Source organism: Poecile atricapillus, chromosome 1, assembly GCF_030490865.1.
Source record: "Poecile atricapillus isolate bPoeAtr1 chromosome 1, bPoeAtr1.hap1, whole genome shotgun sequence".
Lineage (NCBI taxonomy): Eukaryota > Metazoa > Chordata > Aves > Passeriformes > Paridae > Poecile > Poecile atricapillus.
Genome location: NC_081249.1, coordinates 49,482,328 through 49,496,205, shown reverse-complemented (window position 1 = coordinate 49,496,205; position 13,878 = coordinate 49,482,328).

Genomic DNA, 13,878 nt, shown 5'->3' with positions numbered 1-13,878 from the left:
ATGCACTAATGAAATGCAGCCAGTGGTAGTCAGACTTAAAGCAACTGTAAGGACTGGGTTCTTTGTGCCATGATTAGTAGACCTGTAAAACTTCTTGCCAGGGGATGCAGCCCTTTGTCCCTGTGCATCAGCTGATCTTTGCATGTGTAAATGTACATCTTGCTATCATTATGAGCATTTACTCTGCCTGTCCTACTGCAAATCCTGCCATTAGGCTTTTCTTAGGAATTTGAAATTAGGAATTTAAATTCCTAATTTAAAATTAGGAATTAAAAATTAGGAATCAGGTCCTTTATTTTGCAGACCAGAAATCCCATTTGACTGATTACATAGTCCAACCCTTTTTAGTATTACAGTGGAGTGATTTGTCTTTGCTTTTTTTCAATACTTTCTGTTTCCATAGTGAGATGTCACACGCGTGACTTGTATTTTCAAGTCTGAGCAGTTTATGATTACGGTGGTAGCTTTAAAGCAGAGCCAGGAGGTCAGGGAGGCTGGCTTCTGTTTGCAATCTAATCACTGAGCTAAAACTGTCAGATTACTCTCTTACCTGCACTTACAGTTAGCCTGTTTGTAGATAGATGTAAGAATAATCCTCAAAGTGGGAGAACAGAGATGTGCTGTCCTCAGGTTTTTCCCTGTTTACCCAAGATGTGCTCAGTACTTCTAGGGAAAGACGATTTTGTTTGAAGTCCATGCAGAAGCTATGTGGAAAATGCTGCTCCTGCAACTTGCAGGAGCTGTGAGATCAGCTGGAGCTGTGAGATGCAGTGACCTACTGATTCAGGAAGGCCATATGTCCCCTGAGCTGTGCATCCACAATCCTTGGGCAGGGAGAGGGAGTCACAGAGCTCCGCTCTTCTCAATGCCTACAGCTCCCAGTACCACATGTCAGCTGGATCAGGAATACCCTCCTGCAGTGAACTTCTTGTGGGTCCTGGGTAATTGCTTGAGTTTCATGGATTTGAGCATCTCTCTGCCAATCACAATGTCAGCATTCTGCTCCCATGAAAGTGAGGCATGCCCAGGGCCTGCTGAGCTTCAACCCATTTTATTCCCCTGAAACTGCACTGAAATCACACAAGTGGAGAAGTAACGAGTCTCCCACATGAAAGCTTAAAACTCTACTGTAATAATTCCACATATAAAAGGTGGATTTGATCCAATAATCCAAGGTAGAACCAGTTAAATTAGAAGTCCTTTCATGATTATCAGAGTCCCAAGGATACAACTGACACCTTTCTGTTTTTCTTTCTTTCTTTCTGTCTTTGTCAGTAAGCTTTAAACCTCTTGCTGTGCTGTAAAAAGGAGAAGGAAGAAGTGATGGAAATATCTGAAAGTACCAAAGAACTCAATATAGAACAAAGGTCAAAATAAAAGCATGCAAAGGCTGAAATGAAATGGAGACTGCCACTGCAAAGCAATTTAAAAAGTGCTCTTTGTTTCCACAGCTAGTCCATTACAAATTCCCTGGATTTTTTTTCACTCCATTCTTGGGAAACCACACAAAGAACTCTACCCCAAACTCACAATATAAATATTAACTAATTGTTAAAATTTCTTAAAGCTAATGGATAGTCCTGGCTAACTAGGTCTGCCAGCTTGCTGAGTTTATGTCTAAAAGAGTAAATAGAACTGAGTCAATAGGACATTAAAAACTTTGAGGACAAGAGCCTGAGGAAAGTTTTGCTTTGAACAAAAGAGTAGTAGGAGGTACTGTATGTGGGTCTTCCAGCTGAAGATATACTGAAATAACACTTCAAAACTTTTGCTGTTTTCTGCTTCCTGAAATCCTTACATTATCACACTGGGCTGTTCAAGGGCCACTCTGATTACTTCTAATGTGCCCCAGGTCTTTCTTATGGGGAGGTATGAATTTTGTTCTAAGATGGCATCCAACATGCCATAAACTTTACTTTCTTTTTTTTTTTTTTCTTTCTTTATTCATAAGTATGAACTTTTCCCCATATTTCATTGGTTTTTCTGCTATGCTGAAAATTCCTGTCCAAAGCTGTGTGTGACTCACCAGGTATTTGCAGTAGTGGAGATGCTGACAGCCAACAAGCCTCAAGCTTGGAAGAAGACTGGCAAAAAGTATCACAGTGAAGTCAAACCTTAAGTCTTACAGCATTTCTCTAGAAAGATGGGTCCCTGCAGGAATCTTGAAACAGTAGCTAAGTCTGAATTGTGCTGTTCACAGCTCCAAACCAATATTTCTCAAATATGTGCTTCTCCTCAATTATTTAAACAAAACTCCTCAGGAGACTCATGATATACCAGACAGTATCTCATCAGGGAGCAAAAGATTCAGAATTGCTTATCAGTGGTAGCAAAGGAGTCTAAAAGACTTATACTTGATGAGTTTTGAAATGTTTGACAAGCACAGAGAAATTACATGTACTGTGGTCTTGAAGCATTTTGATTTTGGTTTTGGTGGTTATAATCCTTCATATGACTGCAATTTAGTGTTAGTGATCTGCTGAATTCTATTACAGGTTTCAAGACAAAAGAGTAATGGCCTTGCTTCTGATCCAGAAAAGTCCCGTAGCTCATCTCTAGGCTACTACCTAATTATGTTATCAAGACACATGCACAGTATTACTGAGGAGTGAATGTTTTGCCTGTGGAAAAGATCAGACTGAACTGTAGTAAGCCTGATTTTCATACAAATCCTCAGCAGGAACAACTAGGAGTGCTGCTGGATCACAGGGTATCAAAGTGAAGACCATTCTTTAGGTGTCTCTGAAAGCAAAAAATGAGAAATACCGAAACAATAGATAAATCTGGAGCCAATTCATTTTCACCAGAGGTGTTTTTCAAACATACAAACTTTGCTTTTTAAGCAACATTAAAGTAATTCATTAAACATCCCATGGGCAAGAATGACAGGATGGTTCTCACAGTCTATGTGCTGTTTCTGAAGCAATGAATCTTAAAGTGACTTGTGCACAAAGCTCAAAGTATTGGTTTTAATAAGGCTGATTAAAGAATGAGAACAAATAGTAACACAAAGAATAGGAACAAATACTGTGTGTTCTTGCAAGGTCTTTTTGTGTTCCCTGTCCCCTGTGCATCTATCTTGTGTACTCAGAGAGATTCTTGTAATTAAGGCAATCTCAAGAATACCTAGGAAATAATCCTTCATCTCCCTTTCCTTAGATATGTGACTTAACTGGTGAGTTCTCTGTAGAAATTTGGAGTAGAGGCTGAGGAGAGAATGTAGCAACAGCAGTATTTTAGAAGAGAATGATTGCCCCTGTGTAACATACCTGTGGATTTATGACAGTTGTTATCTTACTGACTGACTGATTGGAAATGATTACTAGATACTGGTAGGGGAACAACTAATTTCTAGACCCTGAGTGATGCTGAGAAACTTCTTTGAAAACAAGTGATGTCTCCAAGACTAGGCAGCAGTTAAACAGAGACTTGAAAACTGCAATTTTGAGCTTAGGGACCCTAAATTCTGCCTAGGGTTCTTTTATTTTCAAATTAAGTTCATGCCAAATGATAGGTATTGACTCTCTCCGGAACTTCCTACTGTGAGATTGATTCCACTCTCCTGGACAGTTCTCATGAACCAGGAATCTTTAAGATGTGAAGAATGATGGCTTAAAACTTCTTGGTCTGAATTTCAGCTAAATCTGCATTCTCTGTGTGCCTGGCATCAAAAGATTGAGACAGACACCTACCCCTAGTTTATCCTGTCTATTCCTTGGATTATCATTCCTGTTCTTGTCCACAGGTACATTTCTTTGACTTTCTATTGATCCATTTTTCAGAACACAAAATAAAAATCCCCAGTAAAAGCTAATTTTAAATGACTGTCCCCCTTCTTGTCTTTCCATATTTTCTGTAAGTCTAATAGAGAATTTTTGGGGAAAAATGAAAAAGTTTTACAACTTGCTTACTGTGTCAAGATTAGCATGAGCAAAGGAAGGAACTTTTTTTATTGTTAGAGCTCTTTGTTAAAATATTGGCAGCAGATTATGGGACAGCATGCATCTTTCATTGATTTTTGCAGTTTATTTGTAAAAATAGTGCTTATTATTGTAACAGAGTTGTAAGGCAAATTTCTTTCCTGTATTTAACTATAAGGTTTTCCCTATAGGGAAGAATAGATGAACAAGTTAAAATGTTATTTCCAGGACTTTTGTTACTGAGGAAAAAAGGTCTTCCAGACCTTGGTCAACTCTTAGTATGGTTTCTATATATAATTGCCTTTAATATTCATCTTGAATAAAAAACTCTCAGGCAATGTGTCATGCCACCAAAGGATCTGTTTATGAATTGAAATTTTATTGGGAGAATTCAGTCCTGAAGGATGAATTATTGTGGCTCAGAGGAGAGCATTGTGATAGGCAGATAAAAGGGAATCAGTATATATGGTTTCAGCAAAGAAAAGAAAGTCTGATTGCTTTGCTTGTTTGAACCATAACAATTTATTTAGGAATATTATTACTGGAATAGCAGTCCAGTTTATTTCAAGCTGATTGAAGCTGTTTCAAAGGTTTAGAATTTCTTTTCTTCCTCAGTTTTATGTAGGTTCCAGTTCACACTCAGGCTGGTGCTCTTGCTTTGTGCGTATTCCAGATGCTGCCTCACTTTCTTGTTTTACTGGGATAGCTTTCATAGTTTCCCTTTCTCATGGAAACATCATCTTTTTCATCCAGCAAATAAGGTATCCCAGTATGTTTCCTGACAGCTATAAAAGACAAAAATCTCCCACTGATGCATTTTCAGACACAGACCCTGAGAGTGTTTTTCTATCTTAATGGGACAAGTAAGGTCATGATTACACCAGGTCAACCTGGTGTTTCCATATACTGATACAATTATATTACAAGAAAGAGACAGTTTTTATGTACTAGTACATATGGAGACAAAATAAGCATATTTTGTAAGCAATAAAGAGGTTAAATAGTCTAACTTACATTGTTGTATGGTCTTTATGTCATTATTTGATTGGCAAATGATACTCTTAGAGTATGTTAGAAAAGAAAATCTTATTTTTCCAACTGGAGTTCTGTAAATAGGTCAAAGAAATGGTTTTCAGCTGTATGCTTATAGAAAAACAGAGGAAGTTTGCACACAGCCAAAACTCCCACTGTTTTGGGCAAATATTTTCAAGTGGTCACAAGTGCATTTTTTGTACTTTTGTCTTTTTGGGGTTGGGATTTTTTCCAGCTGTTCTTGTTTAAGCAACTGTCAGCTTTCTGCTAGCACCAACATTCTTAAAACTTTTTTCTCTTCCAAAAAACATTTGTCTCATACTGTGGCTACCCTCTAAATATCTATTGATCTCAGAGCCTCTCCTGATGGCCATAATAGGTTTCTGTAGAGCAGTCTGATCTCCTTCTCTCTTGGTGAGAATTAAGTCCATCACTTTTATTGCTTTAAATGCTGTGGGGAAATCCACATCTTCAATTTCCTTTATTCACTCCGTCAGCTTTCTGGGGCAAAGCATGCATTGCAATTTACTTGCAACACTAGTATCAAAGTGATAGTTGCCATATGAACAAAGAAGTTTGCTGCCCCTCTGGCAAAAATGCTTTGTATCTTGGGGAAAAAACAAAAATTACAATTAAAAAAGAAACACAAAATATCCAATGTCTTCCATACTATGATTACTTGGTGTTGCTCTCAAGAGAATAGATCAGTATGTAAAAGATCCTAGCTGCAGAGATTGACCCAGCTGAGAGATCAATTGTGATTGGTCCTCCCTGATGGACAAGGTGTAGAGGAACAGGAGAAGGAAGTTAGCATCGTGCATGAGAATGAAAAGTGACTTGAACTGTGTCAGATGAGAGCTAGAATCTGGAGGTCAGTAAGAAAAAGATCAGACTAAAGGGCCAGGATGTTGACCCTGTATCTGTGTGGATGTATAGATACTTGGACAGTTGATATGTTTTGCATGAACTGTGAGAACTGTGGATGCTGAAACAGGCCAGAGAACAGTCAGGAGCAGTCAGCTAAGTGGCAGAATTTACTTGACCAAGTATTTACTAGAGGGACAGAGGGAGGAAGTCAGATGTGCAAGCTAATTTACCAAAAAGTACTGCTTGGTGGGTTGATTGGGTTTTTTTTCATTCTTTATCTCACAGCCTTTAAATGATCTGTCTGACTTTTCTTTTTGAAATCATGTTTCTGTTTGCCTTACATTAATATTCATGTCTTGTTCCTCTGTGTTATGCTACCTTTGAAGTGCCTAAGTGTTTGTGCTTTTCGTGGAAAGACTTAGCACTGAGAAATCTTGGTATTAGATACCCTTGAGAAACTGCCAGTTCCCTTATTTGCCACTTTGTTTATGACAAAATATCATGGTAGTAATGCTGAATTCTAGTTTGGGGTTTTCTTGTTTGCTTGCTTTTTTGTGGTTTGTTTTTGTTTTTGTTTTTGTTGGTTTTTTTTTCCCCAGCTGAATAGCAAGGTCTTTGTGTTCTAGAATCAGGTCACTCCTCTTTTCTTACCAGATACATCCAACATCTCTTTATGCACCATGTCATGTCATGCATCTCCTGAACTATTCTTTTGCCTTTTGCTGTTTGAAGTGACTGTGTCACCTTGCTCTTAACACGGTAAATGTACAGGAAACATCTTGGCTCCTTATGATGAAGAGAAGCAGACATGCCCATGCTCTGGCAACAGGCTTCCTGTGGTGGTGCTGACAGCTTGTTTTCTTTCAGCCAAGAGAACTGCAGGGTGTGGAGGAGCAGTTCAGAACTGGAGAAATAAAATCGGGATGAATAAAAGATTTACACTTGTGAAAAAGGACATCAGAGAAATAAGACAATGGATAAGCAGGCAGCCATTCAAAACATTCTAAATAAACATCATCCCATCCTTTAAAGCAGACAAGTTACCACATGATGTGGATTATGAGAGCAGCTCATATCCATGTGTCTGAGCACAGCAATGCTCAACAGGGCTTCAAATCCAAAACCTGGGGATCTGCAATCCAGCATGTTCAGAGAAGGTTACTTTTATAGACACCCAGACCAGCAGCTGTGCATGGCAAGCATCAAAGGAATGTGCTGCTGTTTTTTCACTCCTGCCATTCATGATTCATGGAAAAGACCCTCTCCTTCAACAGATCAGAGTAGTGTTTACTACCAGATACCTTGTTCACATAGGAGGCAACAGTAGACTTGAAAAAATCACTAGTTTTCTTATGTCCTGCCTAGATGCTTTCTTTTATATATTTTTTTTTAATTTTATTTTTCTTCCAGGACAAAGAATTGATGATTTCAAAAGCTGAGATATCAATAGTATGTTGAACACCAGAGACATTTTTACAGGACTGAGCACTACTAAAATTTGAAAGGGGTACAATAAATTAAAAGTAATGTTTCTGGTGTCACCTATTTCCTCTCTGTGTATGTATAGAACCCAAATATTTGTTAGAAATAGTTACTTGAGAAGATAGCCAACAATCAAGGCAAGACTCAGGTGTTATGAACTAAAGACAGAACATCTGCCTGAAATAAGTATCTGTCTTCGCTACAGTACTACTTCAGTAAGAAATATTCCAGATGGTTCTGTATTTCTCCACAGAGAAGCCAGTATTTTTTATAGATAAAGGATGTCAGAAAGCACTTGTAATACCCTTTGAAGCCTATATATGTAACAAGAAACTGACATACTTCACACTCAGTGAAATGTACTGCTTTCCTACAATTTCAGAACCAATGGAGTCAGACCTACATTTAAGAAACTCCTAATATGATTAGCAATCATCATTGCTCATACATTATTTATGGTGCTGTCATTACTTGTGACAATTTCAGGCATTGATAGTAAATTTCATATGATCTTCTCAAATGGCAACTGATTTTAAATTATAACCTTTAACTTTGCACTCTACAAGGTGAAATGAAAAAAAAAATCTCGTCCAATATCTGTATTCCATGACTTTTTGCCAACAGAGGTCACCCTAAAATCTACTTTATCCACTGGCACCAATGGAGTGTGCACAGCAAATTCAAATGATGTTGAATACCCCAGGACTTATTAGATAAATCCATTGACTGTCAGGTGATATGTTCAGTTTAACAGTTTGAAGATGCCTAGGATGTTCGAAATAGCACTAGGATTTGATGTACCTCACAAGTGTGTGGTACTTTATTTAATATTTCCATTAACTATATAACTATATAAAACAAAATTAATAAAAACCTGGATATTTGAATATAGGAATTACTTTATAATAAAAATTAGTCTAGTTTTGCATGCTGTGTATCTGAGGATGGCTTTTGTTTAACCTGAGAGCAATACTGGAAACTATAATTTACAACCTTGTTTTTTAAGGATAAAAGTCATCATAATGGCCCTCAAATTCTCCTGTCCTTCAGTTTGGAAGGAAATAACTCTGTAGGCTGCCCAAAATTCCTTTCCCAATGTGTTTATGGGCCAGGAAAAGGAGATGGCACTTTAGGTCAGCCTAATTACAGTGCAGAGCAGACTCAGAGAGACGTACTGTTTTTTATAAAATATGCCTCTAGGGTTGTTAATAGAGATGTTTTACTTAGAAATAACCTGTCTGCTTATTTATTTAAGGTGAGATTTGCATCTGATTAGCAATAGACCATACCAACTGGAGTGACATGGGAGTTTCTTAATTGCTTTCCACTACCTGGAAAAAACCTAGCTGTTCATTATGTCTGCTAATGTGACAGCTCATTGTTGTTGTGCTTTTAGGCTGGCAAACTCAGTTACAGATGATGTCAAAATCCAGCATTTAAATAACAGAAAGGGAGCTGTTTGCCCAACACACATAGGAGAAACAAACCTTTTATAATGGAGCTTTGGTAGGAACTGCCTCATTGCGTGCATGTAGAGCTGATGCCTTGGACGGCTTTGAGCGAATGTTCTGTTACAGTGTCATGGGCTGTTTCTTCCTCAGATGCTGCCTGAGAGCCAGTAGAGAATTCCTGTATCATGTTGTTAGTGCCGTGTGAACAAGAAAAGTCTTCAAAAGGTAAAGAAGAGAATCTGACAGGCCAGAAGGCACTTTCTGGATGTGTTTTATCCTACCGCCCTGCTCAAAGCCAGCATCAGGATTTGCTCAGAGCCACATCCAGCTATCTTTTAAGTACTTCTATGGATGGAGACCCCGCATCCTCCTGAGACAATCTCTTCCAGTGTTTGAGCATTCTCATAGAGAAAAATCTTTTTTTATAGCTATTCACATTTTTCTGTATTCCAATTTCTGCTTGTTACCTCTTCACGGATAACCATGCACTTGCTAGAAAAATCTTACTCCACTTTATCTACCCCTTCTTATTGTTCACAGCAGCAAGATACCTCCACCAATAGTCTTCCATTCTGAAGGCTGAACATGCTCAGACCTGACATGATCTCCTCCAATATCATGTTATCCAGCCTCTAAGCTGCCTGGTGGCCTCTTTTACCTGCGTGTCAGTGTCTACTACTGTGAAGCCCAAAACTGGACACAGTATTTCAGATGTTGTCTCACAAGTGCTGAACATAATCTCTTCCCTTAACCTGCTGTATTAACTTCTTCTAATACAGTCAGGACACCTTGGTGTGGTGCAAAGGTGCATTTGTGGGTCATGTTCCAACCTTCCAGCTGAATGACAGGGTCATTTCCTTCAAAGCTGACCTCTGGTCTGCCCTGCCACATGAGGTCATCCCATCCTCCTTGCAGGACTCCGCATTTACCTTTTGGCTGAACTTCAGGAGGCTCCTGTCAGCTCAAGCAACTGGGAATCCTTATGTTAAATTTTAATCAGTTTGGTGAATTTAAGAGACTCAAGAATTAAGAAGTTGGCTCCAGAAGAGATTGCATAAGTCTTTGAAGACTCTTATTTGGTGTACACTGAAAGCCACAGGAAATTCCACAGATGCTCTTAGTTTCCAAAACCTTCACTTGAAACTCTATTCCCTTATTCTGAGAAACTGCAAAATATGTGCATGCAAATGCAAACATCTACTTACAAATGCATATACATAATAATACCACAAATTTCTCTACTTTTCACTGAGATCCATTAGAACACCCAAGCCAGCAAGCAAAGAAAGACCCTTTCACATCATAAAGAATTATATCCATTCTGCAAAGGGCTGTAGAAAACTCAAAAGTAAGTTAGTATAAGGTCTGCTAATCTTGACAATATCCTCTTGATTACAGCATCATGATTGTGAGACTCAATAATTGCAAAATTCAACTGTGTTATTGGGTCATTTGATAGTCAATTACTCTGCTGCGTATCTTTTGGAACAAAGAAAGTTTAACACGGCTTGCAACAAGGGCTCATGAGACTTTTAAAAAAGCTGGTGAACAGTTCAGATAAAAACTTGAAGTATTAATAAGACTGTCTCTGAAATGTAACAGCCACAAGATGGAGGTACACACTACAACTGGAATGATACTAGAAAATTTTTCCGAGAATATGATCAATATGGAGACAGTTCCATGCCCCTTAATTTCCATTGCAAAACTAATGGCACTATCTTCAGTCTGAACTCACAGTGGAGAATATGTGGAGCTCATTGCAAGCTGAGGAATTTGTGCACCAACACCAAGATATATTGCTTGAAATCTTGAACTCATTGAAGTCAGGTAAAAATACTACTGATTCACACAAGCCTGGCTTTTATTTCTAGAACATTTATGAGTACTTGTCTTGCACATGTTTGCATAAATGTCAGCTAAATAAAAGAACCAATATCTCTTCATCAGCACAGGTTCATTTAACTTACATGCTGCCATTGAACCCAATAAAATATTTGTGTTCTGAGCTGTAATAAGTCATTAAATGATATTAAGAGCCCAGGAAAACAGATGTAGAATCTTTAGGCATTTCAACTGATGAAAATAAAACTATAATCCTACTGAAAGAAAGCAATGTACAAGTCACACACATGACATGAAGCTCCACAAAAACTAGAATTTTCAAGTTAACAAGACTTAAAAGGGGATTTCACGTGTGTGTGTGTGTGTGTATTTGTATGGCTGAAAGATTCATAACCTGACTGACAGCATCGAAGTATATTAATTTAAAATTAATGTCAATACAGAAACAATATCTGTGCAAAGCAGTGTGCTTTTAAAGTGTTCTGGGGAGCAGTAAGTCAGGTTCAGAAAACCCAGAAACTTCATCTGCCACTGGTGGGAATGGGATGCCCCCAGCATGGGTGAGGATTTGCCTGAATACTGTTTGCAATGTTCAGGCAAAAACTTCCAAAATCTGCTGCCAAGTGACTTTTCATCACAAAACCCAGCAGATGGCAGCCTACAGCCAGTATTTTTTACTGTTCTGTTTACTGCTGAAATAAACCGAAATTCCTCATGAGAGGTTTTTGTAAGAAAGGTAAGATATATTTAGGTGCATGGAAATATGAAAATGGGTATTTGTACTGTTCCCTCCTGCCTTGCCTCTGTGACACAATTGTGCTCAATTGTAATTTTTGTGTGGAAGGAATTCTCCATTTTTTCCCCCATCCCCATAAATTGGTGAAATTTACTGATGCAATGTAGTCAGCTCCTCAAAGAAACTGAGCAAAGCAGCTGATCTGGGGACAGCAGGAATGGAAGTTTTAAGCTGTTGGATGCTGCTGATTACTATTTTTGGTGACATTTTTGTCATTGACAAATTTATGACATATTTTACTTTCCATTGAGCTATTATCAGTCTGCTTTAAAATAAATAAATCTGAAATCACAGAACGAGCATCTTCTCTCCCCTGCTGCTGTGCTAGAACACTGTGCTCTGAAAGGCTAAAAATGGGTGTGTACTCCTGCAACTTCAGGATCTCCATCCTGCCCTTTTAGCCTAAATGCAGCTACGTTAGGCTAGCTAAGGGTACATTAGGTGGGTACATTAGGGTACCCTACATTAGGGTAAACTATACTTACATTCCAAATGGCAGAGGGACTGACCAATTTGTTTACTGGCCACAGAGCGCTTTGAAAGCTGCTTTGAAAGCACTTTGAACTACGTGCAGGGAGAGTGGAAAGCTGCATGTATCCATGGCTCATGTTTATCCATACCCATGAAGTAGTGGCCTGCAAGGTAAACACATTTGCTCAGTTGAGAAAATATGATCCAGATCACGGATTTGCTTTTTTAAGGTTTCAAATTGTTTCTATTTCAAGTGTCTGGTCCTTTCTTCTCCCCTTTGCCATCCCCAGGACCCAAGCACCATCAAGGGAGCATAGAGCCTCACAGAAATAAGATGTCAAGTTTAGATTAGATGTTAGTATGATGTTCTTTACTGTGAGGGTGTTGAGCCACTGGAAAAGGTTGTCCAAAGAAGCTGTGGATTCCATATACCTGAAGTTATTCAAAGCCTGGTTGGATGGGGCTCTGAGCAATCTGAACTGATCAGTGGCATATCTGCCCTTGGTCCCCGCAATGGGGAATTTGGAACTAGGTGATCTTTAAGGTCCCCTCTGACTCAAATCATTCTGTGATTCTATGAAATGCCCACATGGGGCTGCCTCTGCACACAGAGACATGCACATCTTTGTGCCGTGTAGCACTTTGCAGTGATTCCTTGTCTTACAATACTTGCTTTGGTGTAGTAATTGGGTTCTGCAGATTACAAATGTCTTTTGAGCAAAAAGTTTAACCAAAGCAGCTAATACAGCAGTTGTTCTTCTAATACTCAACTAACCAGAATTACTTATAAGTCATCACCTAGGGATATCAGTATAGAATGACAGTCAATTTGTAAAGGATTTTCTCTGGATCAATACAGAGAAAAACTGAATGTTTTAAAATATGGTCTTCCACCACAATTTGATTTTATAGACATGAAGAGAAGTTTTATGTATATTTATTAGGTGAACTATGAGCCTACTTCTTTCTTTAATTTGCTGAAGAAAAATCTGACCATAGAGAGGTTTTTAACAGTATTAAAAAAGCCATCAAGAACATTGCCAAAAGGATATTTCATCAATAATTCAGGATATCCTTTACAAAATACAGAAATATTTCTAGGGTTACTAAAATGGAAAATCACAAAGTTTCTAAATCCTGTTTCATAGGAAAAGTCTAGTCTCATCTCAGTTGCTATCCATACAGAAAAACGTGGTGGAAGTCACCTTTGATACCATTCACAGAACAGAGTCCACTTTTAATGTGAGCTCTCACACGCCTTTTTCAGCCTTGGGATATGCCTTCTTTTATCAGAAAATACAAAAAAATATCATCTTGGAGCCTCAGTTTTGTCCCCCTCTTCTGTATTCTTGTGGTGGGTTAGTCCTGACCTACACCCAGTTACTCAGTCATGCCCCAGAAGGACGGGAGAGAGAATCACAGGAGCAAAAGCAAGACTGTGCCCAAGATAAAGGCATTTACAACTACTGTAATCACAATTGCCCCACAGATCTCTCTCCTTCTTCTGAGGCTTTATGTCTGAGAATAGCATTAAAAAGCATGGAATATACCTTTGCTCAGTGGTCAGCTGTCTCAGCTACGTCAAATGCAGTAGTGTTGTTCTTCCCCAGACCTCCTTGCTGGGGCAAAGTGGGAAAAATAAAACCCTGATGCTGTACAAGCACTGCTCATCAATAGCTAAAACACTGGTGTCTTAATGACTCAGTTTTATTCACAATTCAAATCCAAAATGGGGTGCTATAAAGAAAATTAACACAGTCCAACTGGACTCAATACATCTTGTCTTCTTCCCTTCTTTTGACAGTTCATCAGCATTACATAGACATGAGAAGATCACTAAATTCAACCTTTCTGGGGTCTCTAAATATGCAGGCTACTCAGATGTGTATAGCACAAACTTTCTTATTTCAACTGCTTGATGATATCCCCTATTCTGTAAGATTCTTACTGGGAAAAAAGGAATTAGGTTGCATTTGAGGGGCTTGGGAGTTAAGGGGTTTGGGGCTGAGGTGGG